Raw genomic sequence first — 20,812 nt, forward strand, 5'->3', positions numbered from 1 at the left:
CAACAAGAAATTGATGTTTCTCATCTCTCTCACTTCCTGTCTGTCTGTCCCTATCTGTCCTTCTCTCTGACTCTTTCTGTCTAAGGCACAAAAAATAAAATAAAGTAAAATAAAAACCAACTAATGAATGCATAAAAGAGTGGAGCAACAAATTGATGTTTTTCTCCCTCCCTTCCTTGTTCTTTCTAAAATAAATAATAAAAACCTTTTACAAATAAAAAATAAAGGCCCTTTCAATTTTAAGTCTTTTTTTTTTTTTTATTTATTTATTTATTACAGAGACAGAGAGTGAGTCAGAGCGAGGGATAGACAGGGACAGACAGACAGGAACGGAGAGAGATGAGAAGCATCAATCATTAGTTTTTCATTGAGCTTGCAACACCTTAGTTGTTCATTGATTGCTTTCTCATATGTGCCTTGACCGCGGGTCTTCAGCAGACCGAGTAACCCCTTGTTGGACCCAGCGACCTTGGATTTAAGCTGGTAGACTTTTGCTCAAACCAGATGAGCCCACGCTCAAGCTGGCGACCTCGGGGTCTCGAACCTGGGTCCTCTGCATCCCAGTCCGACGCTCTATCCACTGCACCACCGCCTGGTCAGGCGGCCCTTTCAATTTTAATGTCTATGAACCTATGAAATCTCTCTACTTAAGTAGACTAATCTTTCCCCGTACATGCTGCTTATTGAGGAATTTGATTATTTTTTCTTTTTATAATGAAAAATTTCAAATATACAGAAAGACTAAAATAATAAACACCTACATACCCATTACCTAATTTTAATATTAACATTTTGCCATTTTTGTTTTATATTTGTTTTTTACCAAAGTATTTGAAAGTGAATAAGGTGTAATATTTGTCAACATTTTGATTATGTCTGTTAAAGTATCACGTGAATATTTTTTTCTCAGTGAAATCTCCAGAACTTCTCTCCTTTTACCTCAAGTAAAATGTCCTACTTCAGTTCCCATCCATGGTCAACTCCCATTTTCTCACACTCTTTTTCTCCAATAATACAACAGTAGATTCATACATGTGATGGTTTTCTCAGGAATGCCTCCATCTTCTGAGAATCCACTTCCCTTCATTCCACCCAAATTGTTCTCTCAGAAGCTACAGTGACATGATACAATTTCACACACACTCACAATACAGTTGATTGGTCTAGAAGAAGGTTAGTGGCCCAGGAAATGAGCAATTTCCCATTGGTCTCAGACTTAGGTCCCAGAGGGTTGAGGTGGTCTCTCTGCAGGTGGACAACATTGTTAGCTGAACCTCAGGGATATCAGTGGTCATGTTTCCATTATGTGAGGAAAGAGCCCTGGAAGGATAGCTCAGTTCTTAGAACATCAACCCAATACCCCAAGGTTGTGGGTTCTATCCCCCACTCAGGGCACATACAAGAGTCAACCAGTGAATGCATAAATAAGTGGAACAATAAACTGATGTTTCTCTCTCTCTCAAACAAAAATTAACATGTCTGCAATGAGGGAGGAGAAATGGAGCAAGCATCCTCTATTGTTATCACAGTTTTACTTTTTTGTTTCTTAAAATTTTATTTTAGAGAGAGAGGAAGGAAGAGACAGAAAAAAAGAATTGATTTGTGATTCCCTTTATTTATAAATTTATTGGTTGATTCTCTTATGTGCCCTGACCAGGGATTGAACCTGCCCTTGGCATATTACTTTTTTTCCTAGGCTGGCTTGCTTATTTATTTATTTATTTATTTATTTTAGAGAGACAGACAGACAGGAAGGGAGAGAAATGAGAAGCATCAACTCATAGTTGCAGCACCTTAGCTGTGCATTGATTGCTTTCTCATATGTGCCTTGATGGGGATGGGTGGGCTCCAGCCAAGCTAGCGACCCTTTGCTCAAATCAGCCACCTTAATCTTCAAACCAGCAACCTTTGGGCTCATGCCAGTGACCAGGCGGTCATGTCTATGATCCCATGCTCAAGCCAGTGAACCCACACTCAAGCTGGATAAACCCATGCTCAAACGGCGACCTCAGGGTTTTGAACCTTGGTTTTCAGTGTTTCAGGTTGATTCTCTGTTCACTGCGCCACCACCTGGTAAGGCTCGTAGGCTGATTTAAATTGAGATTCTGGCTCTTGTAGCCAAAGCGTGATTTGTAAGCGTGATTTGGCCTGGGGGATAGCAATAGGAAGAATCACGCAAACCTACAGGCTACTCCCAACATAAAGGTTTGAAGACCACTTTAAATATTTACCCAATCCCAATTTCAAAAGACTTAAAGAGAAGCTATAATTCTGTGTATGTTTTCAAGGTCTTTATTTAATTATAAAATACAGTACATAAACCTACTGTATAAAAATTAACTGTATACCTGACCAGGTGGTGGCACAGTGGACAGAGCGTCAACCTGGGACACTGAAAACCTAAGTTCAAAACCTCAAGGTCTTCGGCTTGAGCATGGGCTCACAGACATGATGCCATGGTTGCTGGCTTTGAGCCCAAGGTCACTGGCTTGAGCAAGGAGTCATTGGGTTAGCTGGAGCGCCCCCCCCCCCATCATCAAGACAGGTATGAGAAAGCAATCAATGAACAATGAAAATGCCACAACTGCGAGTTGATGCTTCTCATCTCCCTTCTTGTCTCTCTGTCTCTGTCTGTCTCTCTCTGTTTCTCTAAAAAAAAAAAAAAATTAACTGTACCTTATCTGTCTACATATTGAGACAATAGCAAAACAATATTAAAAATATACTGCTCACAAAAATTAGGGGATATTTCAAAATGAATATGAAGCGATTAAAAAAAGAAGCATTTTTTTAAACAAGAACATCAGAAAAGCAAACGACAAGTCAAAAAAAGATTGTTTGATTATGCAAATGAGTTGCAAAACCAACTTTTATTTTATTGGTGAAAATGCACTACTATATAAAAGACTGAAAGTACTGAAGTATCTGCATGTTCCCTGATCCCCTAATTTTTGTGAGCAATGTATAATAAACTTCTTTTTCTTCTGTTGGTAGATTGTATGATATTTTGTGTTAAAAAAATTAGTTTTCTTTTGTGAAGGAGAACCAAAGAGACAGAGAGAGGGATAGATGGAGACAGACAGACAGGAAGGGAGAGAGATGAGAAACATCAATTCTGCATTGCGGCTCCTTAGTTGTTCACTGATTGCTTCCTCATATGTGCCTTGATGGGGAGGGGTGGGCACCTACAGTGGACCGAGTGACCCCTTGCTCAAGCCAGTGATCTTGGGCTTCAAGCCAACAACCTTTGGGCTCAAGCCAGCAACCATGGGGTTGTGTCTATGATCCCATGCTCAAGCCGGCGACCCCACGCTCAAGCTGGTGAGCCCACGCTCAAACTGCACCTCAGGGTTGCACCATGGGGTTTCAAACCTGAGTCCTCTGCATCTCAGTCCAACACTCTATCCACTGCACCACCGTCTTGTCAGGCTTGTGTTAAAAAATCTTCATGTTACAATGTTTGCAATATATATCTCTGACAAAAGACTTTTATACAGAATATTTAAAGAACTCTTACAACTCAATAAGACAACCCCATTTTTGTTTTATATTATTTAATTTAAAGATATTATTTATTGATTTTACAGAGGGTGGGAGACAAGAAATATCAACTCTTAGTTGTTTCATGTTAGATGTTCATTGATTGTTACTTGTATATGCCTTGATAGGGAATGCCCGGGGTTTCAAACCAGCAACCTCAGCATTCTAGGTCAATGCTCTATCTACTGCACCACCACAGGCCAGGCACAACCTCATTTTTAAAAGGGTAAGATTTGAACAAGCACTTCACACATGAAAATATATGAATGTCCAAGAAGCACAAGAAAAAATACCCAATATCATTGTTGCAACAGATAGAGATGGAAGAGTTCAAGGAATGACTAGATCACATCAGGATGACAAGAATCATGAAAAGATACCACTTCCTATGCTCGAGAATGGCTAAAATATAAAAGACTGACAATACCAAGTGTTGGGAAAGATATGCATATGCTGGTGGAAATACAAAATAATACAACTTGGAAAACAGTTTGGTAGTTTCTTATAAAGTTAAACATACACTTATTAAATGTCCAGGCAAATTCCACTTGTATGTATTTCTCAAGAGAAATTGAAACATACAACCACAAAAAGACTTGATCACATAAATGTTCATAACCTATGCTGGTCATCAACGTATTTTCTCTCGGGTTTAAATCCACCTTTCTCTGCCCTGTTCTGTGATACTGAGGCTGAAGCCTGTGAGCATTTCTCCTCTGCCCGTTAGCATAATCTCAGGCTTTGCCAAATTGAGGGTATTACAGGAACAACACAAGATGATATCAGCAGAATAGCATTTTCCCTCTGAATTTTCGTCCTTCTCTCATATTTTTATTCAGCACACGTACTAATGCCTGGTAGCACTCACTTCAACAGCCCTCACTGACCAGTTCCAGCCACAGTCTCTGGCCTAGTTCTTCCCACCCTCAGGTTGCTACTAGAGACCATCTCCAAGCTGCCCATATTATCTGGAAGCTGGGGTCCTTGTAAGGGCCAGCTCTAGCCTGTATCCTTGGCAAGATTCTTCATCACAGGCAAGCTGTGCATTCTTGTGGTAGCCACACTCTTATTTTTCTTTTTTTTCTTTTTTTTTTTTTTTAGAGAGAGAGAGAAAGAGAGAGGGACAGATAGGGACAGAAAGACAAGAAGGGAGGGAGATGAGAAGCAAACATCGATTCTTCATTGTGGCACCTTAGTTGTTCATTGATTACTTTCTCATCTGTGCCTTGACCAAGGGCCACCAGACGAGCCAGTCACCCCCTGCTGAAGCCAGTGACCTTGGGCTTCAAGCCAGTGACCATGGGGTCATGTCTGTGATCCCATACTCAAGCTGGCAACAGCCATGCTCTCTAGCTGGTAAGTCCGCTCTCAAGCCTGTGACCTCAGGATTTGAACCGGTGCTCTGTTCATTGCACCACCGCCTGGTCAGGTGGCACACTCTTTTCAAAGAGGTCTGAACCAATGCCTGTGAGGGGCAGGGCATCCTCTCCTGAGTCCTTCATTCCTCTAACTTCACTCTCCCTCAGCCCACTTGCTACTTCTACATCCTCTTTTACCCCTGCAAGTCATTAACCACCTTTTCCAGTTGCCAATTATACTAAATTTTCCCATTCAAATGAATGGTTCCTGTCTCCTGACTGATACCTAACCAGATGTCCATCCCCGGGTAAATGGATAAATAAATTGGTGTACTATGTAGTACCCTGGAATATTACTCAGAGTAAAGAAAAATGAACTCCTGGTACAGGCAACCAGGTGATGACTGTCAGAAAGTATGCTGAACAAGAAGATGCCAGAGGCAAAAGAGTCCACTGTGCATTATTCCATTTATGTGAAGTTCTAGAAAGGGCAGAAAGCAGGTCAATGGCTGCCTGGAGCTGTGATGGTGGGAGGTTGAGGGGTAGGGAATTGACTACTAAAGTGCACAAGTGAACCTCTTGAAGTATGAAAACATTTAATGCCTTGATTGTGGTGGTGATTTCACAGATACATACATTTGTCAAAACCCATTCAATTGTGCTCTTAGAATGAGTATATTTTAATGTATGTAAATTATACCTCAATTAAATCTATTTTAAAAAAATAAAAAATTAAGTCAATTTTTAATGGCATCTTATGTTTCAAAATTTTACAGTTTCTAAATTCTCATTTTAGTTGATTGACAAGAATGATTCAAATTCTTACAAAAATCTTGTTCAATATTCATTTTTTCAGCTGGCTGCTTTTTTTTTTTTTTTGATAGAGAGAGGAAGGAAAAGAGGGGGGAGGGAGAGAAAGAGAGAGAGGAGCATCAACTTGTGGTTGTGCACCCCTTGATTGCCTCTCAAACGTGCCCTTACCAGACCTGGAACTGGCTACCTTGGGGTCTAGTTGGCACCTTCGGAATTGAGCTGGCGACCTTAGGATCGAACCTGAGACCTTGGCTCTCTGGGATGATGCTCCATGCACTGCACCACCAGCCAGGGCTCAGCTGGCATGTTTTGAGGCAGTCTGGTCTGCCAGTGAAGAAGACGGCCTCTTGGGTTACACTGCCTGCGTTCAAATGTCACTTCTTATCTATAAGACAATCTACTTAATGTTACTAAATTTGAAGTTCCTTATTTGCACAAAAGGGGTCACTGTGAAGTTAAAAGGAGATCATACACTTAGAGTGCTTAGCACAGTGCCTGGCACACAGAAAGCATAGAATACACATAGGCATTGTTTCTATGAGCCAGGTATTGAGCTAAATAGTTAACATACAGTATGTCATTATTTGACTTAGCAGAAATTATGGGTTTGGAAAGCCAGTACTTGGATATTACTATAAATATTTGAAATTCTTAATAAAATTTCCAAGAAGTCCAGCGCTTCTAGGGTAGCCCCTCAGAATACATCAGGATATGACCAATTATAATCAGGGGATATCAGACCCTATTCCTGGACCCACTCAATAAAGTGTGATAAACACTGGGAAGTCGGGGTGGGGGTAACCCAGGGTCTGTGCTGGTGCCAATAGTAGAGGTTGAATTTGGCGGTCAAATATGGCATCCAAGGTGGGCCACAATCTCTAGATGGTATCTAGACAGTCAGCAAAAGGGATCATAAGCTTTCTTTGTTGCAAAAGATGGCAGAAGAGAGGATTTAATGCAGTCAGCCTTCAGAAGTCTGAGCAACCTGTCAGCTTCAGGAGGTTATAGGAGTCACAGTTTTTCCAGTTGGATTAAGAAGTAAAGTTAGTGGGTTAAATTGCATCCTTCCAAAAGATAGTTTAAAGATATAATCCCTGGCACTGGTGGATGTGATCTTATTTGGAAATAGGGTCTTTGCTGATGGAATTAAGTTAAAGATCTCAAAATTAGGTCTTCTGAATTTAGAATGGGCTCTAAACCCAATCCTGGTGTGCTGGTTAGAGGAAGGGAGATTTGAGATATGGAGACACAGAGAGGAAGGCCATGTGAAGACAGAGGCAGAAAATGGAGTGATGTTCTTACAAGCCAAGGAATGTCAAGAGTTGCCTGCAGACACCAGAAGCTAGGACAGAGCCATGGATGGACTCTCCTCACGGCCCCCAGAAGGAACCAACCCTTGATTTTGACCTCCTGGCCTCCAGAACTGGGAAAATAAATTTCTGTTCTTTTAAGCCACCAAGCTTTGCGGCAATTTGCTGTCCTAGCCCTAGGAAACTATCAGAGGGGAACTGGCAAGGGCCCAGTCTGAGAAAGGAACTGGAGGCCTAGTTAGGTTACCAAAGTTGGATCCCAGACACATGAAGACTTGGGGCTCATCAAAGGAGAATGATGTTTGCATATAATGTAGGACCCAATTTCAATAACCTAGGCATAATGACAAATTCTAAACAGACAACACTAGATTTGTTAGATGATCTAGATTTGAAGCAGAAAATGGGGCAAGGAGAGGGCTGGAAAATCATATTCAGGTGTTTCCACCTATGGGAAGGAAAAGCCCTAAGAGGGCAGAACCTGAAACGGTGCAGTTTTGGGTTTTAAAAAGTCAATAAACAGTCCTGGCCTGATAGCTCAGTGGTTAGAGCACCATCCCAAAGCAGTGGAGGTCACTAGTTTGATCCCCGGTCAGGGCACACACAGGAGCAGCTCGATGTTCCTCTCTCTCTCTCTCCCTTCCTCTCTCGCTAAAATCAATTTTTAAAAAGAGTTTAATTATAAAATGATAAATAAAAATAAAAGGTAAATAAACAATTTCTTCTCTGTAGGAAGACACTGTGAAGACACACAGAGTTAGGAAAACAATTAGAGGCAGAGAGGCGCCCTTGGGTGAAAGCCCTGAGCAAAGGAGAGTCCAGGGGCCTCTCTGACCCTGTGCTGGAAGCAGCAAAACAGCAGGATAAGATTCAGCAACAAGAAAATGTTTAGGCTATTAGAAGTCAGCATGTTCTTCTTACTTCACCCCCCTGAAAACTTCTGTTTCCTTGAGTTATTTGTACTGGCTAATTAATATCTGAGTAAGGCTGAGGATGGGGCTTCAGTCCTTCGGTCTGCTGGGGTGGGGGGAGGCTGTTGCCTCCCTTCAGCTCCCCGGAGCATAGCTCGTCTCTGGGCAGTTCATTGTCACCGTGACACTTCTCTCTATCCCAAGATGAGAACCAGTTCAGAAATAAGGCATAGGATACCAAGAGATGGGGAACAAAACACAGACTCTACTTTCTACTAATAAAGCTCATTAGAAGAGAGAAATAATCTCCGCAGACAAAATGATCTGCTGCATTACTCCAGGTCCCTCCAACCGCCTCTTCAGTCAGGCCAGACCCTGGCACAGCACACAGAAAGGGATATTTGGGGCTCCAGAGCATCCATATTTATCCTAGGATTGCTGTTCCATAGATGCTCCAGATCAAAAGAAAAGAGCTGAATCTTCAATGTTTGCAACCTTTTAATTAGATTAGCTTCTTCCAGTGGAGAAATAAGGACCAGGAGTGTCAGACTTTGCTATCCACCAGTCAGGCAGGAGTCAGCAAGAAGTGAGGGAGCGGCCCATAGTAGAAGTCCCTCTGTACAGAAGCATGAGGCAAGAAGACAGGAAGTTCCCCCCTAAGAGGTGGTGGTTTAATCAGAATCTATCCCCCACCCCTTAATTGTGAAGCATTCATGTTGTTTGACGTTGGCCTTACTCCTAGCTCTAGGGTGAGGCTTTGTGAACCTATGTTCCTTATAAGAGTTATTGATTTAGGGATGGACATTTGTTCTAGACTGATCTAATTAGTTTGAGATTCAGGACTTTTGTGTGATGCTTGGAGGAAGAAACACCCTCTTCCTATATCTGACTTGAACAAGGAAGTATACAGTTCTGAGAATTGTTGGTAGTCCTACAAGGAAAGCCACGACAAGAATGAAGCCAGTAGGTAGAATGGGGCGGAGCCAAGAGAAACTCTGAAAAGTAGATTTTATCATAAATTCTCTGGATCAAGTCACACAAAAAGCCTGCAGATATCTAGAATTTGTCAGTTAATGTGAGCCAATACATTTCACTCATTGTTTCAGCCAGTTTGAGTTATCTTTTTTTTTGAAGGGGAGGGGGGACAGACAGATAGGAAGGGAGAGAGATGAGAAGCATCAACTCATAGTCAAGGCACCCTAGTTGTTCACTGATTGCTCTCTCATACATGCCTTGAACAGGGGTGGGGGGGCTCCAGATGAGCCAGTGACCCCTTGCTCAAGCCAGTGACCTTGGGGTCATGCCTACTATCCCACGCTTAAGCTGGTGACCCTGCACTCAAGCTGGTGAGCTTGTGCTCAAGCCCACAACCCCAGGGTTTTGAACCTGGGTCCTCAGCTTCCCAGGCCAACAATATCCACTAGCCACCACTTGTTCAGGCTGTTGTCTTCTTTTACTTGACACTAAAAGTATACCTCCAGAATAAGAGCTCTCTAAATTCCCTTCCATTTAAAAATTATATTTTAAATCTAAAAGGAAAGAAATATATAATTCCATATTCTGGGGGGAAAAGTACCAGAAATATTTCTTCTTAAGGAGATGACAATGATAAGCCCCTAGGGCTTCAGGCAGCTAAGGCAGGCTTCCCTCTGAGAATCAGGGCCCATAGCATGAGAAAGAATTCTTAGCTGTTTTCTGGAATAGACCTTTTCAGTGGTTGGCTGGGTTCCTTCTCACTAAACCAAGATCAGCAATATAAGAATAGCTATAAACATGCAGATTTCCTATCAGAATTTAGAACACTAATACCCTTAGATCAGGGGTCGTGAACCTTTTTGGCTGAGAGAGCCATGAACGCCACATATTTTAAAATGTAATTCCATGAGAGCCATACAACGACCCGTGTACATTATGCATTATCCAATAAAAATTTGGTGTTGTCGCAGAGGACAGCTGTGATTAGCTCCAGCCACCCACAACCATGAACATGAGTGGTAGGAAATGAATGGATTGTAATACATGAGAATGTTTGGGGGTTTTTTGTGGGTTTTTTTTTGTATTTTTCCAAAGCTGGAAATGGGGAGGCAGACAGACTCCCGCATGCACCCGACCAGGATCCACCCGGCATGCCCACCAGGGGGCAATGCTCTGCCCATCTGGGGCCTCGCTCTGTTGCAACCAGAGCCATTCTAGCGCCTGAGGCAGAGTCCATGGAGCCATCCTCAGTGCCTGGCCAACTTTGCTCCAATGGAGCTCCAGCTGCAGGAGGGGGAGAGACAGAGAGGAAGGAGAGGGGGAGGAGTGGAGAAGCAGATGGGTGCTTCTCCTATGTGCCCTGGCCGGGAATCGAACCTGGGACTCCTGCACGCTAGGCCGACACTCTACCACATGAGAATGTTTTATATTTTTAACATTATTTTTTTTATTAAAGATTTGTCTGTGAGCCAGATGCAGCCATCAAAAGAGCCACAGCTGGCTTGCAAGCCATAGATTCCCGACCCCTGCCTTAGATTCATCAGCTCTGCTTCTCAGAATCTCTCTTAGAGAATTACACAAGTGAGGGTTATATGTACAATGATGTCCCCAGAAATGTTTTTCATGACAATTAAAAAGTAAAGACAAACTTATTTCTATCAAGAGGAACTGGGTGTATAAATTGTGGTATATCTATGCAATACAATGGTAAGAGTGAGGTTGCACCAATGGAAAAATTTATTTAATATAGTTGAATGGAAAAATCAAGAAAGAAAAATTATAATATGACCCCATTGTTTGTGTTAAAAGTAAACTGTATACATATGTTTGCACTTAAAAATGAAAGGCTTCCACTTTTTATTTTTCATATTTTTGTATTTTAAAATATTTGTACAATAGGCATCTATTGCTTTTGTAATTCAAACTTTTTTTTTTAAGTGTGTATATCTTCAAGAATTCTTATTGTTTGCCTATAACAGGAGAGCCCAAACCACAGCCCGCAGGCCACATGTGGCCCCCTGAGGCCATTTATCCAGCCCCCGCCGCACTTCTGGAAGGGGCACCTCTTTCATTGGTGCTCCTGGAGTACTGTATGTGGTGGTGCCACAAAGTAAGCATCGCTCACGTACAGTACTACTTCTGGTGACTTGGGATGCACGCATCACGGCTCCAGAAACGCGTCATATCACTTGTTACGACTAGCAGTGACAAATATGGAACCAGACATTGACCATCTCATTAGCCAAAAGCAGGCCCATAGTTCCCATTGAAATACTGGTCAGTTTGTTGATTTAAATATACTTCTTCTTTATTTTAAATATTGTATTTGTTCCCATTTTGTTTTTTTACTTTAAAATAAGATATGTGCAGCGTGCATAGGGATTTGTTCATAGTTGTTTTTTTATAGTCCGGCCCTCCAACGGTCTGAGGGACAGTGAACTGGCCCCTGTGTAAAAAGTTTGGGGACCCCTGGCCTACTATATACCAGGCAGTGTTACAGGGATATGTCAGTGACTAAAAGTTCTATAAATTAATTGTGCTGCATATATATAAAGATCCAAAATAGTCTCAAAAATATAAGTAACTAAATACTGAGATGAAGCAAAATATATATGCTTATATATGTATAATTTTCAATCACCAAAAACATTTAATTTGGTTATTCAGTGATGAACTTGATTTCATGTTATATAACTTCGTACTCTTTTGCTCAATTTCATCCAAAAACCTTATGGTTGAAGGCACTGAATCAGATAGCCAACTAAATAAACTAGCAATCTTTTTTTTTTTTTGACAGAGACAGAGAGTGAGTCAGATCAGGAGAGACAGGAAAGGAGAGAGATGAGAAGCATCAATTATTTGTTGTGGCACCTTAGTTGTTCATTGATTGCTTTCTCATATGTGCCTTGACCAGGGGAAGGAGGGGCCTACAACAAGTGATCCCTTGCACAAGACAACGACCTTGGGCTTCAAGCCAGTGAGTGACCTTTGGGCTCAAGCTAGCAACCATGGGATCCCACGCTCAAGCCAGTGACACTTTGTTCAAGCCAGATGAGCCCGCGCTCAAGCCAGTGACCTGGGGGTTTCAAATCTGGGTCCTCCACATCCTAGTCTAATGCTCTAGCCACCGTGCCACCGCCTGGTCAGGCAAAAACTAGCAATCTTGATCTGAGTAAATTTTGGATGCAGCATCTTTAGACTCTAACCACATGGCAGAATTTCAACCTGAGTTCTCAGTTTTAAACTTCACATACAATCCCTAACACCTCCTTTAAATCACAGAAATCTCACCCACTTTCTTTGCCCCTCTGAATTCAGAGGCACTTTTAATTAGTCCTACATAATTTAGTGTTGTGAAAATAATTGATTCGGGTACATACATCTCTTCTTTCCAACTTGTGCAACTGAGAGCTTCTGGAGGTCAGGAACTCTTTTCTTACTCTCATATAGCACATGGTTTATTTTTTTTCAAAAAATTGATTGACTAAATGTATCCTTCAGCTTCTGCAACAAAGAGCATTCATTTAAACTAAAAATAGAATGCAGATCCTCTGTGCTTTTCAGTCATAATCAATATTTACTATTCATGAGGCAATTCTTTTAAGTTTGGCTAATTAGATGTAATCCCATTATTAAATTAGGTTTGAAATCTTAGAAAGAAATTTTAGGATATTTATTTACCTTCTTTCACATCTAAGCAACTATCTTCCAAGCTTGCTCTAGGGAACAATTTTAGCTTACACAGCAGTTTTTGGAATACATGGTGGAAAGTATCTATTATGTTTTAGGAAAACTATGAACTCTCTTTCTTTGTTTAAATAATTCTTCTCCTGGCCCTGGCCGGTTGGCTAAGCGGTAGAACGTCGGCCTGGCGTGCGGGGGACCCGGGTTCGATTCCTGGCCGGGGCACATAGGAGAAGCGCCCATTTGCTTCTCCACCGCCCCCCCCTCCTTCCTCTCTGTCTCTCTCTTCCCCTCCCGCAGCCAAGGCTCCATTGGAGCAAAGATGGCCCAGGCGCTGGGGATGGCTCCTTGGCCTCTGCCCTGGGCACTAGAGTGGCTCTGGTCGCGGCAGAGCGACGCCCCGGAGGGGCAGAGCATCGCCCCCTGGTGGGCAGAGCATCGCCCCTGGTGGGCGTGCCGGGTGGATCCCGGTCGGGCGCATGCGGGAGTCTGTCTGTCTCTCCCCGTTTCCAGCTTCAGAAAAATACAAAAAAAAAAAAAAAAAAAAAAAAAATAATAATAATAATAATTCTTCTCCTATGACTATTTCCTTGAATTTCAGAGTCTAACAATAATTAAAGGTAGTAAAAAAAAAAGAGGCAGGGAGAAAAGATAATTTAATTGTACTTTGTTGAATAATTGTTTCTGAACTCTAGCTTGCCCACTGTGACTTTTTTTTTGGTCAGGAAAAAAACTAATATCAGGCTCTAACAATCTTTAAACAAGTAAAAACTATAATTTGATGGGTACCTATTTAAAGTAACAGAATCCAAGGCAACCCAAGAGGCTTAATTTTAGATATGCATGTTATTAACTAACTGTAGGAAAGAATATTATCTAGTAGTGAAGAGCTAGGAGCATAAAACAACCGTTTTAAATTTATACTCCCATTTCTTCATAGTTTGAGATAGATAAAATAACTTTAACTCTCTGTATTTAGCAGCTCTATCTTGAAATTTAATTAAGTTTAACTCTTTATCACGTCACAAAATTATTGACTATCTAGACTTATAAAACATCAAACTTTTTGTCTTAGTTCAGGCTGCTATAGTAACGGACTGCTATAGAATTGGTGGTTTAAACAACAGAAATGTATTTTTCACAGTTCTGAAGGTTGGAAAGTCCAAGATCAAGGGGCCAGCACATTGGATGTCTAGTGAGGGCTCTCTTTCTGCTTTGCAGACAACTATCTTCTTGTTATGTTGTTATGTCCTTACATAGTGGGAAGGGGAGGAAGCAATGAAAAAAATATGTATATATACACACATATGTATAATTTATAGTTAGAAATGTTGAATATAGTGCAATCACCTTTTCAACATTGCTGGGTAAAAAGCGAGTTCTGGAGGCAAAATATGGCTAGATTATAATAAAGAACTAAACTAATAACAGAACTAAAGTTTTATCCATGTCCCAAAAAGTAAATTAATAAAAAATGGAAATCTTGTTAAATTAGCATCTGAACTTGACACTAAAACGTCTGTTTTATTTAGAAATGTATTTTCAAATGTTATCACTGGCTACAGGCAGGCAGTAGCTACATAAAGGTAGCAATTAATATGACAGCAGTTGAGTGTTGAGACCAAATTATGAGCAATTATTTACTCTCACTGCTATAATTGGAAATATATCTGAGGCACCCAGAAGCTACTATAAAGGAGGTTATGGCTAAATACATGTTACTTTTTATATTCATCTTGAATATACAATTTCACAAAATCCTTTTAAAAGAACAAACAAACCCTATAGCAAGTGAAATATAGAAAACAATTTACAATCTTGTATCCTGTGTATTCTTTTTTGAACAGCGGCCAGAGTCTCCAAACATTGGGTATATATTGAACTCTTTTCTTAAACCTTTGTTATGGAAATTTCCAAAATACACAAAGTAGAAATAATAGATTAATGAGTACCCATGTATCTGTTACCTGGATCCAACATTTATCAACATATGGCCAATCTTTTATCATTTATAACTCTATTGTCCCCAAACCCTCTCCACACTAGATTGTTTAAAATCAACTGTCAAATATAACATATCATTTCCCCAGAAAATAGTGCAGTTTATGGATTTCCACATACTGTTTTGTATTGAAATTATTTAAAATTAATATATTGTATAAATGACATTCCCATATTTGATAAAATGGTTAGTTGATTGATTTTTATCCAAGGATTAGAAATGAAGCAAGTTGATGGCTTGCAGTATAAGAAACAGAGCAAAACTGAAATCCAACCTCTCTGCTTTTGAAAATAATTTCTCTGAATCCAGGATGGAAAGAGAAATATTTTGACATCCTTGTTTCTAATGCCATGGCTGACTTTCAGCTGGTTTACACTGCTCTTGTTGTATTCAGTGTTAAAATATTAAAGTTCTTCTTAAAAGGTGGGAACTAGAGTTTCTACCCACCTTCTCCCCCTATCCCCAAGCCCTGGCTTCTCTGGCCAGGGGCTAGAGGAGTCCTGAGCTCTGAAAGACAACTCTGCTAGGACCCTAGTGGGCAATCCTTGAGGCTCTTTTGGTTCCCTCACCCTGGTTGGCTAGCCTGACATCCCAAAGATAACATTGGGAACAATTTTTTTTTTCATTTTCCATTGCATGAGGTTTTAGAACTGTTTCTATATATTTCTGCATCGCTGATTCCAAATCTGAAATCTGTTTTTTAGTGCATGCTCTAGTTTTTATGCAATTTTAATTTCTTTCTGTTACAGTTAATGGCATGCATTGGTTTTTAAATTGGAGTTAAAGGGCAACGACTCTTGGATTGAACATAACCACAAGGCAATTAATGTTTTACAAACATCACTTTTACATAATTGTAGTTGTTTTTAAATGTAAAAAATTATTATCTGATAAAAACACCCTCTTATTTTGTTTTAAGATTGAATCATGGCTTCTTCGAGCAGGTGTAAATGTAAGAATAGTCCTGACACCTTCTGTTATATATGTGGCTGTTACACACTTCAACATCAAAAACGCAATATTTCATCATTTATGACACGTGCATATATTGCCTATTTTCAAGTTCCCCTTGGCGATCAAGACAAGAATTGGGCTCCTCATATTGTGTGTCATAATTGTGAAGAAATGCTTCGTGACTGGACAAAAGGAAAACGCAAAGGAATGCCCTCTGGTATTCCCATGGTTTGGCGTGAACCTAAGGACCACAGCAGTGACTTATTTCTGTCTGATCCATACAAAAAGCAAGAAAAAAATGGCATATGATTACATATCCTAATGTTCCGTCAGCAATACGACCTATCCCACACTCTGAGACACTCCCGGTTCCAGTTTTCAATGATTTTATTTCTTCTAAGGATGAAGAAAGAGAACATGGTGATCAAGTGTATTTTGATAAGATGCATGAGGAAATGGTTGTAGAACGGTTTTCTTCTGATGCCAAGCACTCATTAACGCCTCAGCAGTTTAGCCAACCTGAATTGAATGACATAAAAATTGTCCTCAACTTTCTGAAGTATAGGAGCATAACTGGATCATTTGTGTGGATCTTAAAATGGTAAATTTCCTGCTAGGACAACAGAAAGGTTTCATGAAGTATTCTTGCTTTCTGTGTTTGTGGGACAGCCTAGCTTGGGAGAAACACTGGACACAGAAGGAGTGGCCAAAACGTGAAGCTCTGGAAGTAGGGATGCAAAATATTGTGAATGAACCTGTAGTTAATGGAGACAGGGTCATTTTCCCCCCACTTCACATCAAACTTGACTTAATGAAGTAGTTTGTTCAGGCTTTGAATAGAGAAAGTGAATGCTTTTAACATATTATTTCTGCTTTTCCTGCCTTGTCTTTCAAGAAGATAAAAGCAGGTGTACTCGATGGACCTCACATTTGAACCCTCATCTGTGACAAAGAATTTGCCAGGAAGATGAATAAGGAGGAGAAAGCAGCATGGAAGTCTTTGGTGGCAGTTACAAAGAACTTTCTTGGCAACAAAAAAGCAGAAAACTATGAACTTCTGGTTCAAAGGATGCTGTTGGCTTTCCGTGACATTGGATGTAACATAAGCATTAAGATTCACTTCCTGAACAGTCACCTTGATAAGTTTCCCGAAAATCTTAGAGCTTTTAGTGATGAGCAGACTACTGCTGGAGCATCAAATGAGATTGTCCTCAACAAGTACACAAACGCAAGAGCTACAAATGCAAATTTTTGCCTGAATAGAATTTAAATAAGTTTTGTGCAAATTTTGTGATTAAAATAAGTGTTTTAATATGTTCTATTTCAAAATTGTAGACAAATTCTGATGCAATCATATCTTTTAGTGTGTTAGTGTATTTACTGCACTATATAAATTATTATATTTTCACAAAGATGATGCCCAAGAAGACATTCTACTTCATTATGTTAAACTAAATGTTGAAAATTTTACAATAAGATGAAAACCTAAAATCTTGAATTGCAAAAAAACAGTAGCTTACAGAGAAAAACTGTCAGATTTGAGATCAGCACACTTGAATTAAGTAAGGACAAGTGTTTTTGTGGATGCAACAAAAATTTTGTTCCCCAGTGTAATCTTGTGGCTACTGTGAGAACTGTGACCTGCAGAGGGTACTAAAGTAATTGTTAGATATTTTAAGTAATACTTTACCCAAGTTCCTTCATTATTTCCTCTCATTTGGGAGTTTAGGTGAATTTAATTAGGGTTACTGAGATGAACATGGATTTCAGAGTGAGGCCTGGTTCAGACTAGAATCTCTCTAAGCAGAATCACCTGTGTAAAATGGAAATAAGATATCCAACTCAAAACATTATAATCACATCTAACTCATGGACTTGGTGGGAGGATTGAAGAAGATCATCTTTCCATGTCTAAATTTCTGATAGAGAACTTGATTTTATCTACCAATTCTCCTCCTCACATAGTTCTTCCCCACAACAGCTCATGACATCACAATTCACATTTGCTGAGGCCCCTAATCAGAAGTCATTCTTCGTTTTTTTTCTTTTCCTTACTTCTAACATCTAAGCCCCCAGCAAGGGTGTGTGTGGGGGGGTCAACCTTCAAATGTATCTTCAATTCAACCCGTTTGTACCATCTCAACTACTGTCATCTTGGTTTAGCAATCCTTAGCCATTTTGGTTTCACGATTCCTTTACCCACTTTGAAACTACTGTAGACTCCAAAGACCTTATTTTTGTGGGTTATATTAATATTTATCATTAGAAATCAGAGATGAAATAAATTTAAAATATTTATTTATTGCTCTGGCAAGATAGGTCGGTTGGTTAGAGTGTAGTTCTGAAGCACAGAGGTTGCTGGTTCAAACCCCGGTCAGGGCACATACAGAACAGATTGATGTTCCTGTCTCTTTTTCTCCCCCATTCTCTCTCTCACTTAAATTAATAATTTTTTTAAAAAATCAGAAAAATAGGAAATTATTCTAAATATAAATATATATAAGAAATGAAATATTTATTTATTTATTAAAAAATAGTAAGTCCATAGCATATTGATATAAATAATATAAATTAATATATAATAATAAATTGATATATAATAATATAATATTAAATTGATATAAATAATATAAATGTGTTTTAAAGTAACCATATCATCCCCAAAATTTAGTGAGGGAAGTGGCATTGCTTTTTCTTTTGGGTTGATCTCTTTAACATCTGGCTTAAAAAAAAGTTAGATTTTCATAATTACTTCTGCATTCAATCTGCTGCAAGATCACATGTCACGTAGCCTCTGGAAAACTCTACTGTATAGTAATGAAAGAATGAGAATAAGAAAGGCAAAAGAGGTCCTAGTGTAATCATATGACCATGCAGACCCACTAAAATGTCTTAGGGATTCCCATGAGTCCACAGACCACAATTGTTAACATTTAAAAAAAATTGAGATACAATTTACATACCAAAAACTTCATTCTTTAAAGATACAGTCGTCCCTCGCCATATCGCAGTTCACTTTTTTCTGTCTCACTGTATTGCGGATTTTAAAATTGTATATATCTAATTTTGTATCGCAGATTTTTCACTATATCACAGGATTTTGCAGTATATAGGTATTTTTATATATTTATTATCTTAGTTATTTAGAAAGTGTTTAAGAGCATAGGAAGTATTTTAACAGTGTGGGAAAGGCTTATAAGAGTTTGGGAAGGGTTAATAAAGCTTTAAAATATATAAAAATAATAAAATAAATATAAGGTTGCTACTTCATGGATTTTTGCCTATCACACGGGGTTCTGGAACCTAACTGCCGTGATAGACAAGGGATCACTGTATACTGTTTGGGTTCTGGCTGGGTGGCTCAGTAGATAAAGCATTGTCCTGGCATGGGTTTGATCCAGGTCAGAGTACTCAATGAGTGCACAACTAAATAGAACAACTAAGCGGAACAAATTGATGCTTCACTCTCTCTCTCTTTCTCTCTCCCTCTCCCCCCTCCCATCCTCGCTCTCTCTTAAATCAATGGGAAAATTAAAAACAAAACAAAAACACTGTTTGGTCCTGGCTGGGTAGCTCAGTTGGTTAGACTTAGAGCATTGACCCCATACACCAAGGTAGTAGGTTTAATTCCTGGTCAGGTCATATACAAGAATCAACCAATGAATGCATAAATAAGGGGACAACAAATCAATGTCTCCCACCCTTTCTCTCTGTTTTGCTAAAATCAATAAATAAAAATAAAGGTGGACTAAAAATTAAAAGGAAAGACACCGTCCCTTAACCAGGGAACTCCACAAATTTAGTTAGCATTTATTAAGGAGGAAATCCTCTAAAGTTTTTAGCTGTATTGCAAATTATAGCATCTTTCCTAAAGTGGAATTATATGAACAGGAGTAAGAAAGTTTATGAATTATCGTGAGTACAGAACTCTGCTGCAATTTGATCAAAAGCATATACTTAGAGCCTGACCGAGTAGTGGCGCAGTGAATGGAGCATCAGCTTGGAATGCTGAGGACCCAGGTTTGAGACCCTGAGGTCGCCAGCTTGAGTGTGGGCTCATCTGGCTTGAGCCCAGGCTCATGGACATGACTGCATGGTCACTGGCTTGAGCCCAAAGGTTGCTGGCTTGAGCAAGGGGTCACTTGCTCTGCTGGAGTGCCCTTATTGCCATCAAGGCACATATGAGAAAGCAATCAATTAACAACAAAGGAACTGCAATGAAGAATTGATACTTCTCATCTCTTTCCTTTCCTGTCTGTCTGTTCCTCTCTCTCTTGTGCACGCTAAAAAACACTTAGACATGGAAATATTTTATTAAAGACTATAGCTATATTAGCTAAAATGGAATTCTGTCGTTTTAACCCAGGCAGCACAGTATAGTAGTTATGTATAGGACTCTGGGGCCCGACTGCTTGGGTTTGAGTGCTGACCAGGCTGCTTACTAGATGGCTATTTTGCACAAGTTTCTTAACCTCTTTATGTTTCTGTTTCCTCATCTGTAAAACAAGACTGGTGATAATAGTACCTACATAATGGGTTATTGAAAATAAGTTTGTTAATATGATACTTATAAAGACCAGTAGGTAAGCATTTGTTAAATAAGACACCAATTCCAGGAAAAAAAAATACGGAAATGGCCCTAGTTGGATAGGAGTTGCCCGTTCCATGCCTGGTCAGGGCACATACAGAAACAGATTGATGTTTCTGTCTCTCTCTCCCTTCCTCTCTTTCTAAAATCAAGAATTAAAAAAAATTAAAAGAAAAGCCTGACCAAACAGTGGCATAGTGGATAGAGCGGACTGGGTTGCAGAACACCCAAGGTTGCTGGCTTGAGCGCTGGCTCATCTGGCTTAAGCGCAGGGTCACTGGCTTGAACATGGGATCATAGACATGACCTCATGGTCACTGGCTTGAGCCCAAAGGTTGCTGGCTTGAAGCCCATGGTCGCTGGCTTGAGCAAGGGGCCACTTGCACTGCTGTAGCCCCCAGTTCAAGGCACACAGGAGAAAGCAGTCAATGAGCAACGAAGTTGCTGCAACAAAGAGTTGATGCTTCTCATCTCCCTCCCTTCCTATCTGTCTGTCCCTATCTGTCTGTCTTTCTGACTCTCTCTTTGTCTCTGTCAAAAAATTAATTAATTAATTAAAAAAAAGAGAATACAGAGACGGTGCTGGTCAGATAGCTCCATTGGTTGGGGCAATGTTCTGACACACAAAAGGTTCTGGGTTTGATCCCCGGTGAGGGTATATACAAAAACAGACTGAT

This window comes from Saccopteryx leptura, chromosome 2, assembly GCF_036850995.1.
Source record: "Saccopteryx leptura isolate mSacLep1 chromosome 2, mSacLep1_pri_phased_curated, whole genome shotgun sequence".
In the NCBI taxonomy this organism is placed as follows: domain Eukaryota; kingdom Metazoa; phylum Chordata; class Mammalia; order Chiroptera; family Emballonuridae; genus Saccopteryx; species Saccopteryx leptura.